At 45.8% G+C, this 13,642-nt stretch overlaps 1 protein-coding gene across 1 annotated transcript in view; it reads right to left on the reverse strand.

Annotated features, from left to right (window-relative positions):
- Nucleotides 1-13,642, reverse strand: part of FRYL (FRY like transcription coactivator) — a 358,656-nt gene that overhangs the window by 290,051 nt on the left and 54,963 nt on the right. The window contains exon 2 of the mRNA XM_056557831.1: nt 11,151-11,204. The gene's annotated coding sequence lies outside the window, so the exon portion shown is untranslated. The remainder of the gene's footprint in view (nt 1-11,150; nt 11,205-13,642) is intronic.

A 13,642-nucleotide genomic window follows, 5' to 3' on the forward strand; every position in this document is an offset into this window, starting at 1 on the left:
CTGGGAGTTGTAGTTTTGCAACAGCTGGAGACACCCTGGTTGGGAAACAATGGTTTATGTAGAGGACAGGAGCTTCTTCAGGGTCCTCTACAGTACACACAGTGGGGGAGATTTATCAAAACCTGTGCAGAGGAAGAGTGGTGCAGTTGCCCATAGCAACCAATCAGATTGCTTCTTTCATTTTCCACAGGCCTCTAAAGAGGCCTGTGGAAAATGAAAGAAGTAATCTGATTGGTTGCTATGGGCAACTGCACCACTCTTCCTCTGCACATGTTTTGATAAATCTACCCCCAGTGTCCCAAATGGAGCCGCCCTTACTTGGTGTCCAAAGGAGCAGCTAACCCTGGCACAGGTAAGTAGTAGTACAGAACTTGTAGTTCCTCCCTGTACTGTAGGGGGCGCTACCAGACAGCCAATCAGTGCAGGCACTTCAGTAATACAGGTGATTTACCAGTAAAATGCCCATTCTGATTGGTCAGTTCCTCCAGTTGTGACAGGTATCACAGATCTGGACTGTCTGTACATTGTATGTTGAGTCTGGTTTCAAGTTACGATGGTCCAGAAAAAACCATTGTATGTTGAAACTATTGTATGTTGAGGCCATTGTAAGTTGAGGGATCACTGGGGTCGGGACAGGGGGTCGGGACAGGAGGACGGGACAGGGGGTCGGGACAGGACGACGGGACAGGACGACGGGACATGGGGTTGGGATATGACTACAATATATGGGGATGGGATATGAAGTCAAAAGCTTCCTCCTCTGTTGATTTTCCTCCCCAACAAGGAAGAAGGAAGGAAAAACCGGGCAACGCCGGGTACTCAGCTAGTCTCCTATAAATAAGGGACAACCCCCTTCCAAAAAAAAAAAATCTCTAAATGGCTGCAATATTCAGTACGTTTAGGATCTTCCATGTTCACGTGGGAGAATGTCCACCTGGAAAATATCCAGGCAGACATTCCCCAGACTACAGGTGATGCCGGTAGCACCATCTTCATAGAAAGCAACGCATTAACAAGCAAATTCCGTGGAAAGAATTGACACATCTGTTCATTCTACAGAGACCAGAATTTGAATTTTCATTCCAAATGTTTGCGCTGCAGAAATTCTGCCATGTGCACAGTGCAGCAGAATCCTATGAAAAATAATGCAGCAGAATTTCTGAGCGAACTTTTTTCATCGGATTCTGCACAGAAATTCTGGCGAGTGAGCGAGGCCTTAAATATGTCCACAGATTTGTGTCTGGTATTGCAGCTCATTCACTTAAACCAGTTTTCACCCAAACCTGCATGCCCATAGCTGTTGCAAAACTACAACTTAGGAATGCTGGGGGTTGTAGTTGGGCAACAGCTGGAGGCACCCTGGTTGGGGGACACCGACTAAAACAAAGTTGAGCTGCAATACAAGATATAAGATGGCAGAAAGCAGCCATGTTTTTCTGGTCCTGTACAATTCTAACAAACAGCTGGAATAAGAAGAAAAATAATAAAACAGAAACTTTGGGAATTTTATTCAGAAAATCCTATTCAGAAAAGGTCCTTAAGGGGTTGAGGCAATTGCAAATTATAATGAAGGCATTTTGGGACCCAGAGAGTGAACACAGTTTATTTTAACCAATTAAATTGCTTATCTAGTCATACTGGTCAAACTGCTTGTTCATAATACCATGATAGGAAAGCTAAGTATTTTACAAGTAATATATAAGGCCCCAGTCACAATAGAAAAGAAGGTGATTATTCCTGATGGTTTCAGGAGGATTGGTGAAATGTCTTATGTGTATTGTGGCCTCCTGAATTAACTCCTTTTGTTCTTGGGAAGATAAGACACCAGAATAGTCTGACAGCAGCTTACCCTCTTCTATCCATTTTGACCACATGAAAGCTTGGCTTTGGGGGACAGGTGTGAGACAGGTCAGCCCACAGCTATCACATGTACACTGCTCAAAAAAATAAAGGGAACACTTAAATGGGCACTGTCACCAACTTTATTTTTTGATATGTTGTAGTACTTATGTACTACAACATATCTCTAATATACTTTTATAATTTTTTTTTTAAATTAAAATTGTTTCATTTACATTTGAAAACCGGCCACTAGGGGTCTCCCTCCTAGTGGCCGGCTGCAGCCTGGCGTGACGTCACGCCTGAAAAAAGACCGATGTGAAACATTACAGCGGGGTAAATCTTCAGGGGGCTTGCATTACCGAATCCATGGTTGTATTATCTTGCGTCGCAGTTGCATCAGGTGAGAGGATGGGCAGCACACTCCACATTGGGACCTACTGGTCGATTGTTTATGGCCAAACATGGGGGTAGGATACCGTTACACATTTTAGAGATTGGGGCCCTTACCAGACCTCCTGACTCCTCTCCTATGACTCGCCTACTGTGTAAGCTCTGGGGCCACGTGAGAAAACTCTTAGGTATTACCAGTTATTTCAAATTTACTCCGCTGTGGCATAACCCTGGCTTGCCTGTCTTCAATTCCTATGCCGATGCTGAGTTCTGGGAGAGGAGGGGACTTTGTGAGATGGGTCAGTTGGCTGATCAGTGGGTTGTTCGGTCATTTGAGGACATACGGGAGGAGTTTGCCCTACCGCGTTCCTCATTTTACCGCTATTTACAGATCCGTGTCAAAATCGGGTGAAAGTGTTACAGGTACAGTCTAATAGGGTTCTGGAATCTACTGTGACTAAACGTGATTCTGCTGATTTGATTTCCTGGCTTTATGGGGAACTACTTGGCTTCCATCATGAGGGTTTCCCTTTGACAGGGACCTTGGGATCCTGACTGATGAGGACTGGAGTACTGTGCTGGCACTTACCCCATTTTTGTCTCTATCGGAATCTAATAGGCTGTCTCAACAGTTCTTTATTCACAGGGTATATAAGACTCCCTCATTTCTTCATATGATAGGGGTTCGGTCTGACTCGGCTTGTCCGCGTTGCAGTGAGCTGGAGGCACACCTGGTACACATGATGTGGACGTGCCCTTGTTTGCTGACTTATTGGACTGAAGTGCTGCAGCTCATTAGAACAGTGTATGGGGTGACCATTAACAGAGCTCCCAAGGAATGCCTACTTGGACTTATAGGCTGTGGTCGGGAGCCCTCCCTGGCAGAGGTTGGGATTCTGAGAATCTTGTATCAAGCCAGGAAGTTGATCGCATAGTTTTGGATCAGATCCTCTCCTCCGGGAGTGGCTGATCTCATCGCAAGGGTAGCCCAAGTAGTGAAACTAGAAAAGGGGATCTATACTAAGCGCAAAGTGGAGAGGAAGTTTGATGGTGTCTGGGGCCCCTGGGTGCAGAGATTCGATCCCCCTGCAGACGTATCTTAACTTAGGATGGTTCCTCTAATATGTGGTTCTGAATGGAAGGGTTGACAAGAGAGCTAATGTTGGGGTGCCCTGGTATGCTGCGTTCCCCCCCCCTGACGTGTATGAGGATGGCTGTGTGTGTAATTTAGTGGAATGTGACTGCGAACGTTATTTTCCATGGATTCGGGGGACTGAGTTTTTATATCCCTCTTTTTTCTTTCTTTTTTTTTTTACTTTGTTCTTTTTTATTCAACTATGTTATTGATGTGGATTTGCTGGAGCTGGTTTATGACTTCTGTACAATGAGGGTTGAAGGGCTTTGGTGGGGAGGGGTTGGGACAGAATGGTTCTGCGTGTGGGGGGGGGAGGGGAGTTGTTGGGGAATGTATGTTATTGTTAAACTGTGTTTAAAAAAATCTATCTGATTAAAAAAAAAAGAAAGAAAAAGGACCGATGTGGCCGGGCATCGGTCCTTTTTCATTCAGCCTGTGCTCGCTCCCTGCCTGTCAATCAGACAGGCAGGGAGCGAGCGCATTGGCTCCCCGGCCACTGGCTGGGAGGCCACTCCTCCCGCACATCGCTGCCGCCGCTGTCCCTGCACGCCCGCTGCCGGACTCTGCAGTAAGTGTAATTGGGGGGGGGGGGGGGGGGGCTAGCACCGCATGTAACTAGTAGTTTATCTACACAGGGTGCCTCCAGCTGTTTCAATACTACAACTCCCAGCATGCCCTGACAGCCAATAGATGTCAGGGCAAGCTGGGAATTGTAGTGATGAAACAGCTGGAGGCACCCTGTGTAGATGTACTAAGGGCGGAAGTCCCCCCCCCCCCCCCCCCCAGCAGGCATCAGTGACGTGGTGCCTGCTGGGGAAATCTGCCTGGTAGTGAGCACACTGCCAGGCAGACAAAAAGCATTTTTAATATAGTAAAAATAAAAATTAAAAGCAGGGAGGGGGTTAGGGATAGATTGGCAATAGGCAGGGACAGAAAAAAAATAGGATGGTGGGAGCTACCCTTTAAACAACACAATGTAACTCAAAGTCAATCACACTTTTAAATGCTGGCGGGGCTTTCACTCTAGTGGTAGCATGAGACTGAGTCTCCAACCCACATAAGTGGCTCAGGTAGTGCAGCTCATCCAGGATGACACATTAATGCAAGCTGTGGCATGAAGGTTTGCTGTGACTGTCAGCGTAGTGTCCAAAGCATGGAGGCGCTACCAGGAGACAGGCCAGTACATCAGGAGACGTGGAGGAGGCCGTAGGAGGGCAACAACCCAGCAGCAGGACAGTTACCTCCGCCTTGTGCAAGGAGGAGCAGGAGGAGCACTGCCAGAGCACTGAAAAATTACCTCCAGCAGGCCATAAATGTTCATGTGTCCCCTCAAACGGTCAGAAAAAGACTCCATGAGGGTGGTATGAGGGCCTGACGTCCACAGGTGCGGGTTGTGCTTACAGCCCAACACCGTGCAGGACGTTAAGCATTTGCCAGAGAACACCAAGATTGGCTAATTCACCATGGCGTCATGTGCTCTTCACAGATGAAAGCAGGTTCACACTGAGCACATGCGACAGACGTCACAGAGTTTGGAGACGCTGTGGAGAACGTTCTGCTGCCTGCAACATCCTACAGCATGACCGGTTTTGGTGGTGGATCAGTAATGGTGTGGGGTGCCATTTCTTTGGGGTGCCGCAAAGCCCTTTATGTGCTTCTCAGAGGTAGCCAGACTGCCATTAGGTACAGAGATGAGATCGTCAGACCCCTTGTGAGACCATATGCTAGTGCGGTTGGCCCTGGGTTCCTTCTTATCAAAGACAATGCTAGACCTCACGTGGCTGGAGTGTGTCAGCAGTTCCTGCATGAGGAAGGCATTGATGCTATGGACTGGCCTGCCCGTTCCCTAGACCTGAATCCGATTGAGCACATCTGGGACATCATTTCTCGCTCCTTCCACCAATGACACGTTGCACCACAGACTGTCCAGGAGTTGGCGGATGCTTTAGTCCAGGTCTGGAGGACACCCCTCAGGAGACCATCTGCCACGTCATCAGGAGCATGCCCAGGCGTTGTAGGGAGGTCATACGGGCACGTAGGGGCCCACACACACTACTGAGCCTCATTTTGACTTGTTTTAAAGGGGTACTCCAGCGCTAAGACATCTTATCCCCTATCCAAAGGATAGGAGATAAGATGCCTGATCGTGGGGGTCCCGCCACTGGGGACCCCCGTGATCTTGCATGCAGTACCCCGTTATAGTCAGTCCCCAGAGCATGTTCGCTCCCTGTCAGACTACTGGCGATCAAGGGGGCCGGAGCATTGTGACGTCACTGCCCCGTGTGATGTCACGCTCCGCTCCCTCAATGCAAGCCTATGGGAGGAGGCGTGACAGTTGTCAGCTTTAAGTACATTACATCAAAGTTGGATCAGCCTGTAGTGTGGTTTTCCATTTTGATTTTGAGTGTGACTCCATATCCAGACCTCCATGGGTTGATAAATTTGATTTCCATTGATAATTTTTGTGTGATTTTGTTGTCAGCACATTCAACTATGTAAAGACGAAAGTATTTCATACGATTAGTTCATTCATTCAGATCTAGGAGGTATTATCTTAGTGTTCCCTTTATTTTTTTTTGAGCAGCATAGATAGCTACTTTAACCCCTTAAGTACGATGCCTGTTTTTACCTTCATGACCAAGCCTAATTTTTCAAATCTGATCTGTGTCTCTAAGAGGTAATACCTCATGACATTATTTTACTTAACAAGATTTCTGAGATTGCTTTTTCGTGACATATTGTATGTTATGTTATATTAGTGGTAAATCTTTGTTGATTCATGAAGCATTTTTTGTGAAAAACTAAATTTTGTGAAAAATTGGAAAATTTCTGGCTTTTTTTTATTATTTTTTATGGCATACACTGTATGGTAAAAATTGTGTTATTTTTATTCTGTGGGTCAATACGATCATGGCAATACCCAATTTATATAGCTTTTTTTATGTTACTTTTCCTTTTCTTAAAATCCTTATTTCCTATTTTTTGTGTTGTCATGTTCTGACAGCCATAACTTTTTTATTTTTGTCCAACCGCCTTGTGTGAGGGATTTATTTTTTGTGGGACAAGCTGTACTTTTTATTTTTATTTTTTTTGTGGGGTGCATAGAGTTTTATTAGGAAAGGGGAATTTTTTTTTCTTATTATTTTTTACACTTCATTAATTTAAAAACCTATTTTATTTCCAAGTTATACTATGCTGCAGTACATCTGTACTGCAGCACATTATAACTGTCCGTATCACACTGACATGCGGCCTCTGTGCGATCCAGACTCACAGGCTTTCGTACTAGGCAGACAGGAGGACATCAGCTAGCCTCCTGCTGCCATGGCAGCCAACAGGATCCCGCAATCGCCATTGGTGAACATGGGGAGCCCCCTTTCCCTATCAACCCCATAGATTCAGTTATCAGGACTGATCACAGCATCTATCGGGTTAATGCTGCCGAGACCGGAGTGCTCCTGGTCTTGGCAGCTGCGGCGGGACCCCAACTGTGATTGACAGCCAGGTCCCGCCAGCAATCTCCTGCAGCACATTGCCAGGAAGTATGCATATGTCCAGTTGCGCTAACATGTTGACAACTGGGATGTATGCATACATCCTAGAGCGGGATGGGGTTAACCTGGCAGCCAATAGAGTTGCCCCTCAACTTACAATGTACCTAAACCTACTAGATCGTGTTAATGGCTGGAAAAACTGACAATCAGAATGAGCATTTCACTGGTAAAATACCTGTATTACGGAAGTGCATGCACTGACTGGCGTCTGGTAGCGCCTCTACAATACAGGGAGGTACTGCATGTTCTGTACTATTTACCTGTCCCAGGTTTAGCGGCTCCATTTTACTTTTTTTAGGACACTGTATACTGTACAGGACCCTGAAGAAGCTCCAATCCTCTTCATAGACAGTGATTGACAGCTCCCAGCAGATCTTTCTTACTTTTATATGTAAGGACTTGCTTTATCTGTATTAGTTATCTACTTAAAATTAGATTACCTCAGATGCTCGGTGTCCATTTCAGCAGCTTTGGCCGCTTTGCTTGGGAGTTGATGAGCCTATTCACTAGTACCAGAGCTGATCCAGCAAAATGTTAACAGAGAAAAAATGCTGAATATGTTGAAAAGAACAAGGTCTGATCAAGCTACAAGGGCTATTTTAATTTTTTTTATTTTGTACTGTAGATGAATATGCATAATCGTTGACATGGGACTCAATACCAAGAACATTTTCTTCAGCACACTGCATTTTTCAATCCACTAAAACAAGAGGCTCAAATTAAACTATAAATTAAGTCTTACCATCTGTCAACTCAAACTTCAGTTTCAGACCACAGATATTTATGGCTAGACCCTAAGACCCCTGTGACTGCTGGGAAAATATAGTGCCCCCCTCCATTGTGCATTAGGGCACTGCTGCAATGAGGTGAGCTGCCCACGCATCTGTGCAGCACACTCCAATATTGTCCATGTGAACAATATTGAGCAAGTGGTTACCTTCTCAAATACAATAGCAACGCAGAACCTCTCACAAAAACAACAGTATCAAAAATAGCCTTATACTTTCAATAAAGGGACAGTTCTCCACACATGAATGATTGGCACAAGAGAAGAGGTAAACCATAGCCAGACATCTCTAGCGGCTTATCCCTCAATTATTAATAGTCTAAGATGGTAAAAAAGCATACGCTCAACCCTTCTTGGGGGGGGGGGGGGGGTGTCAGTCAATATAGGGACACAGCCCCACTGGTAACACCCAGTTGACTATTAAGTCGTGCAGTTCCAATAAGAATAAACAGAGGAACAGCACAACACAGAATACACACAATACGAGTATTTCCATAACAAGCAGGCCAGGGGAAGCCAGGGGACCCTTTTAGTAAGCACAGCATAGAAGCAGACTATAATTTTGCAGTTTGTCAGCCTGAGCCATCCCCTCGTCTCATATTTAGGTATTAGATTTTCATGTTTGGCGACAGCGTAAAGCTACTGAACCATTTGGAGCCAAGTGTTTGGTGTTACCTTACAGCTTCTAAGGCAGAAGATAAACGATTACTCCGAAACCGGCTTTAGCCTTGGTCAAAATATCAACATCTATTCCTCACTGTCAGATGGCCAGTAAACCACAATTCAATTGCTGCAAGCAGCTCCATGGAAAACTATGGTGGCTTGCAAACTTACGTATTAAGTATTTACAGTCATGTCCTAAATGTTGGCACCCCTGAAATTTCTCAAGAAAATGAAGTATTTCTCACAGAAAAGGATTACCATAACCCGACCCACCCCACCGCACCGCGCTGTACCCCCCCCCATCACGTCACACCCCCCACCGCACCGCCCCGGCCCCATTGCCTCCCCCATTCCCGGTCTTATAATTACCTGTTCCCAGGGCCCGGGGCCCACGTTACTTCTCGCTCCTGCTGCGTCCTGCTTTACGCTGTGCGCAATGACGAGTGACGTCCTCAACGCAACATCACCGTCAGTGCGCACAGTGACAGCTCAGGAGGACGCCACCGGAGCCAGATGTAGAGTGTACCTGGGGCGGTGGGGGGTGTCAGTGATAGGACTCAGGAGGACCCCCGGACAGGCAGGGGGAGAGAAGCGGGTGGCGGTGGCGGCCTATGGCACCGCAAAAGCCACTGCAGTTCATTGATTTAAAGCGCCCTCTTTAAATCAATGATCTGCAGAGGTGTCGTGGGGGGGTCGGTTAATAGCCGATAACTTATACCGGCATATCGGTATAAGTTATCGGCTATCGGCCCTAACCTCCACAGATTATCGGTATCGGCCCTAAAAAAAAATCGATATCGGTCGATCCCTAGTGAATGTACCCTAATGGTGCATACAGGACCTGCTGCATATGTGTTCCTTACAGAGAGGAACCCTTGATTATACATACATACATGCACATATATAAACACATGCAGATAGAGAGACAGACGTCTACAATCCACCACATCCAGTCATTTCCCTAGATGAATCTTGAAATATAGCATTAGGGGGATTAGATTTCTGCTTCAATGTCGCAACGAGAGATGCTGATATTACAACCCAGCGAGAAACTGATGTTATATTCTCCAGCCTGTGATAGATAGTTATAGGAAAAGCTCATGAGATTATTAGAAGAGTGAGTGCAAATAAAAGATGATAATAACTTCAAGAGCAGGGAGCAAAAAAAAATACACAATGGTCAACAGAAAAAAGTGCTGGCACCAGCGAGTTACTTTTAAAAGTTTTTAGTTACTTCTTTAGCAGGAGTCATCGAACCAAACCCTATGAGGTTGGCAACTACACCTTAAAGGCATTTTGCTTTTGCCTAATCTGGATAAACCCTGCATGAAAATAACAGGCCAAACTTCAACCAGGAAGAGAAGGAAAGCATCATTTCAGGTATATGAACATTGTGACAAAGTCTTGTGTCCCCTCAAAATAACTCAACACAGCCATTAATATCTAACCTTGGTAAACATCACTAAGTGGAAACGGCCAAATTAGGCCCAAAGTGTCAATTTTTGTGGCCACCAATATTTTCAAGCACTGCCTTAAAGGGGTACTCCGGTGCTTAGACATCTTATCCCCTATCCAAAGGATAGGGGATAAGATGCCTGATCGCGGGAGTCCCGCCGCTGGGGACCCCTGTGATCTTGCACGCGGCACCCCATTTATAATCAGTCCCCGGAGCATGTTCGCTCCAGGTCTGATTACCGGCGACCACAGGGCCGACAGCGTGTGACGTCACGCCTCCGCCCCCGTGTGACGTCACGCTCCGCCCCTCAATGCAAGCCTACGGGAGGGGGCGTGACAGCTGTCACACCCCCTCCCACAGAACACGCTCCGGGGGCTGATTATAAACGGGGTGCCGCGTGCAAGATCACAGGGGTCCCCAGCTGCAGGACTCCCGTGATCAGGCGTCTTATCCCCTATCCTTTGGATAGGGGATAAGATGTCTAAGCACTGGAATACCCCTTTAAGCCTCTTGGGCATGAAGTTCCCCTGAGTTTCACAGGTTGCCACTGGAGTCCTCTTCCACTCCTCCATGATGACAACACAAAGTGGTGGATGTTAGAGATCTTGCGTTTCCCCACCCACAATTTGAGGATGCCCCACAGTTGCTTAATATGGTTCAGGTCTGGAGACATGCTTGGCCAGTTCATAACATTTACCCTTCGCTTCTTTAGCAAGGCAGCGGTTGTCATGGAGGTGTGTTATGTTGGAATACTGCCCGGTGGGGAGATGAGAAAATAGTAATGACTGACACATGGACACACAGGAGAGATGAGAGGACAGTAATAACCAACACACAGAGGGGAGATGAGGGGACTTTAATGATTGCAACACGGGTAGATGGGGGACACTAATGACTGACACATACATGGTAGAGATAAGGGGACAGTTATAACAGACACACAGAGGGGAGATGAAGGGACTGTAATGACTGTGACACAAGGGGAGATGAGAGGACAATAATGACTGACAGGCAGAGATGAGAGGACACTTATTACTGACACAGGGGGAGATGAGGGGAAAATAATGACTGACACATACATGGTAGAGATAAGGGGACAGTTATAACAGACACACAGAGGGGAGATGAAGGGACAGTAATGACTGTGACACAAGGGGAGATGAGAGGACACTTATTACTGACACAGGAGGAGATGAGGGGACAATAATGACCGATCATATGATGTCATATAAGGTCACGTTGTGTAGTGACGTCCTATTACATGTGCGGCATCTTGGCTCCTACATTCGACACATTTGTCAGGCTCTGTATTAGGAAACTTACCCCAAGGCATTGATGGTCTTCTTAACATCCAACATTTATCAGTCTTGTCTCAAGCTGTAAAAAAAAAAAAAAAAAAACTTTTAGGGAAAATACACTTTATATAATTTTTAAAACTTTACTTATATTGCAATTTTTGAAAATGATGTAACTAGATGGTTAGAGGTTACATGCCTTCAAGAGTGAACTTAGGAACTATGATGGTGCTGGTAGATGTAAAGCTGTTTATATCATCTGTTTTGAAGATATAACACTTAAAAGGGGTACTGTCCAGAATATCCCCTCAGCAAACATATGCTGCTCTGGACAGTTCCTAAAATGGACAGAGATATCAGCAGAGAGCACTGTCCCCAAAAAAAAAAAAAAAAATGAATTTCCTTGTAGTAGACAGCCGCTAATAAGTACTGGAAGGATTAAGATTTTTTTTGTAATAGAAGTAATTTACAAATCTGTTTAATTTTCTGGCATCAGTAAAAAAAATAATAATAATTTAAAAAAAAGTTTTCCACCGGGGTACCACTTTAAAGAAAAGCCACAGCTGCTGGATGTGGTAAAGGTATTAGATTTTACCATCGCTCCGGCCGGTGATAGGTGACAGGTGACGTGCCCAGCGTGCAGCCGACGTAGGTGAGTTAAAGGGAACCAATCAGATTTTACCCTATATAAAGCGTTATATTGGGTAAAATCTTTATTTTCACCATTACCGGGGGACGCTCCTGCCCCAGGGATGGTGAAGATATGAAGCTCTAAACTAGTCACCTCCACCGCCGTAAGTAGTCACCTGGGCGGGGAGCTCTTCTCACCCACTCCCGTTCTTCGGCCGGGAGCGACGCCCCCTCCAGTTGATTGATGGGCAGCGTCATCGCTCTGCTCCGTCTGTTCAGTGAGCGGAACGATGATGCGGCCCATCAATCAAGCGGAGGGGGCATCGCTGCCTGCAGAAGAACGGGAGTAGGTGAGAAGAGCTCCCCGCCCAGGTGACTACTTACGGCGGCGGCGGTGACTAGTTTATAACTTCATATCTTCACCATCCCTGGGGCAGGAGCGTCCCCCGGGAATGGTGAAAATAAAGATTTTACCCTATATAACGCTTTGCCAAGCATTATATAGGGTAAAATCTGATGATTGGTTCCCTTTAAAAGTTTATTTTGCAGCCCGGGCATAGGGATATAGCATACAGCAGTGGTCTCAAACCTGCGGCCGTCCAGCTGTTGCTAAACTACAACTCCAAGCATGCCCGGACAGCCGTTTGCTGTCCGGGCATGCTGGGAGTTGTAGTTTTGCAACAGCTGGAGGTCCGCAGGTTGGAGACCACTGGCGTACAGTGAGTTCCAGCGCCCGGCGGCCCCCAACAAAGAGGAGGAGGGCAGTGCTTGATATCCGTGAGTAGTACAGCGCTGCGCTAGGTTGATAATACATTCCCGAGGGGGAGGGGCCCAACCGGTATTGCGGAAAATTCATATCGTGCAGCCCAAAAAATGTGGTATTTGGTATGAACCTGTATACCGCCCAGCCCTATTACAAACCCTAAAGGGTAGGGTCACACACAGCGCATCCGCAGCATATATGACCCTGCGGATGCGCTGCCGGCAGTCACAGAGTGACAGGGAGTGCCCAGTGCCCGACCCTACGCTAAAGCTGCTTAAGTTGGGCAAATGCTTGTTACGTAGATATCGCTCCCTCCTAATTTTCCCAAATATGTGCATTCTTGGCCAAGTGGGCATGTGATTTGATCAGGGAGAGGTGACTAGGCCATTATCAGAATACAGAGGGGTCATGTTTCACATGCTGGGCAGCAGATAGGGCAGTGTCCAGTGAGTAAGGGAACAGCAGAGCTATGTGTCAATAGAAAATCTTCATAGTGTATGAAGACATGTTGTATGTGGAGTGTTAACATTACCTCACACCTCGTCATAGAGAAAAGGAATGTACGCAGCTGTACATATAGGAAACTACCCAGATTTACCAATCTGTCCGAGGACGGAAGCTCTCTGTGGTTTTCCCAGAACAACCAATCACTTCTCATGCTGAGCAGATTGGTAAATCTGAGCCAATGTCCCTGAGATGAGAGAGGAATCATGGGAACTGTAGTTCATTGTATGGTAATTCCGCCACAAAAAACAATAGCAGCATCCAAACAAAGGTGCTAGATCACAACGCTGGGCAGAGTAATGAAAACTACAAATGACTGAGCTAAGATGGCATCATCTGTTGAGTATTTAGACACATTTAGATACATTTTGTATGTTATACAAAGTACTTTGATTTTGATCTAGGATTGCTTTGTAAGCATATTCTACTGCAATGTGCTCTAATGCCCTCTAATGAGATTCTGAAGAAAAAAGTCTCTATAGAGAACACACACACACATACACACATATTATATATATATATATATATATATATATATATATATATATATATATATATATATATATATATACATACATACACACACCTGCCTAACTTTTTAGCACAACACTTGCACCAAAACT

The sequence above is a fragment of the Hyla sarda genome, chromosome 1 (assembly GCF_029499605.1).
Source record: "Hyla sarda isolate aHylSar1 chromosome 1, aHylSar1.hap1, whole genome shotgun sequence".
In the NCBI taxonomy this organism is placed as follows: domain Eukaryota; kingdom Metazoa; phylum Chordata; class Amphibia; order Anura; family Hylidae; genus Hyla; species Hyla sarda.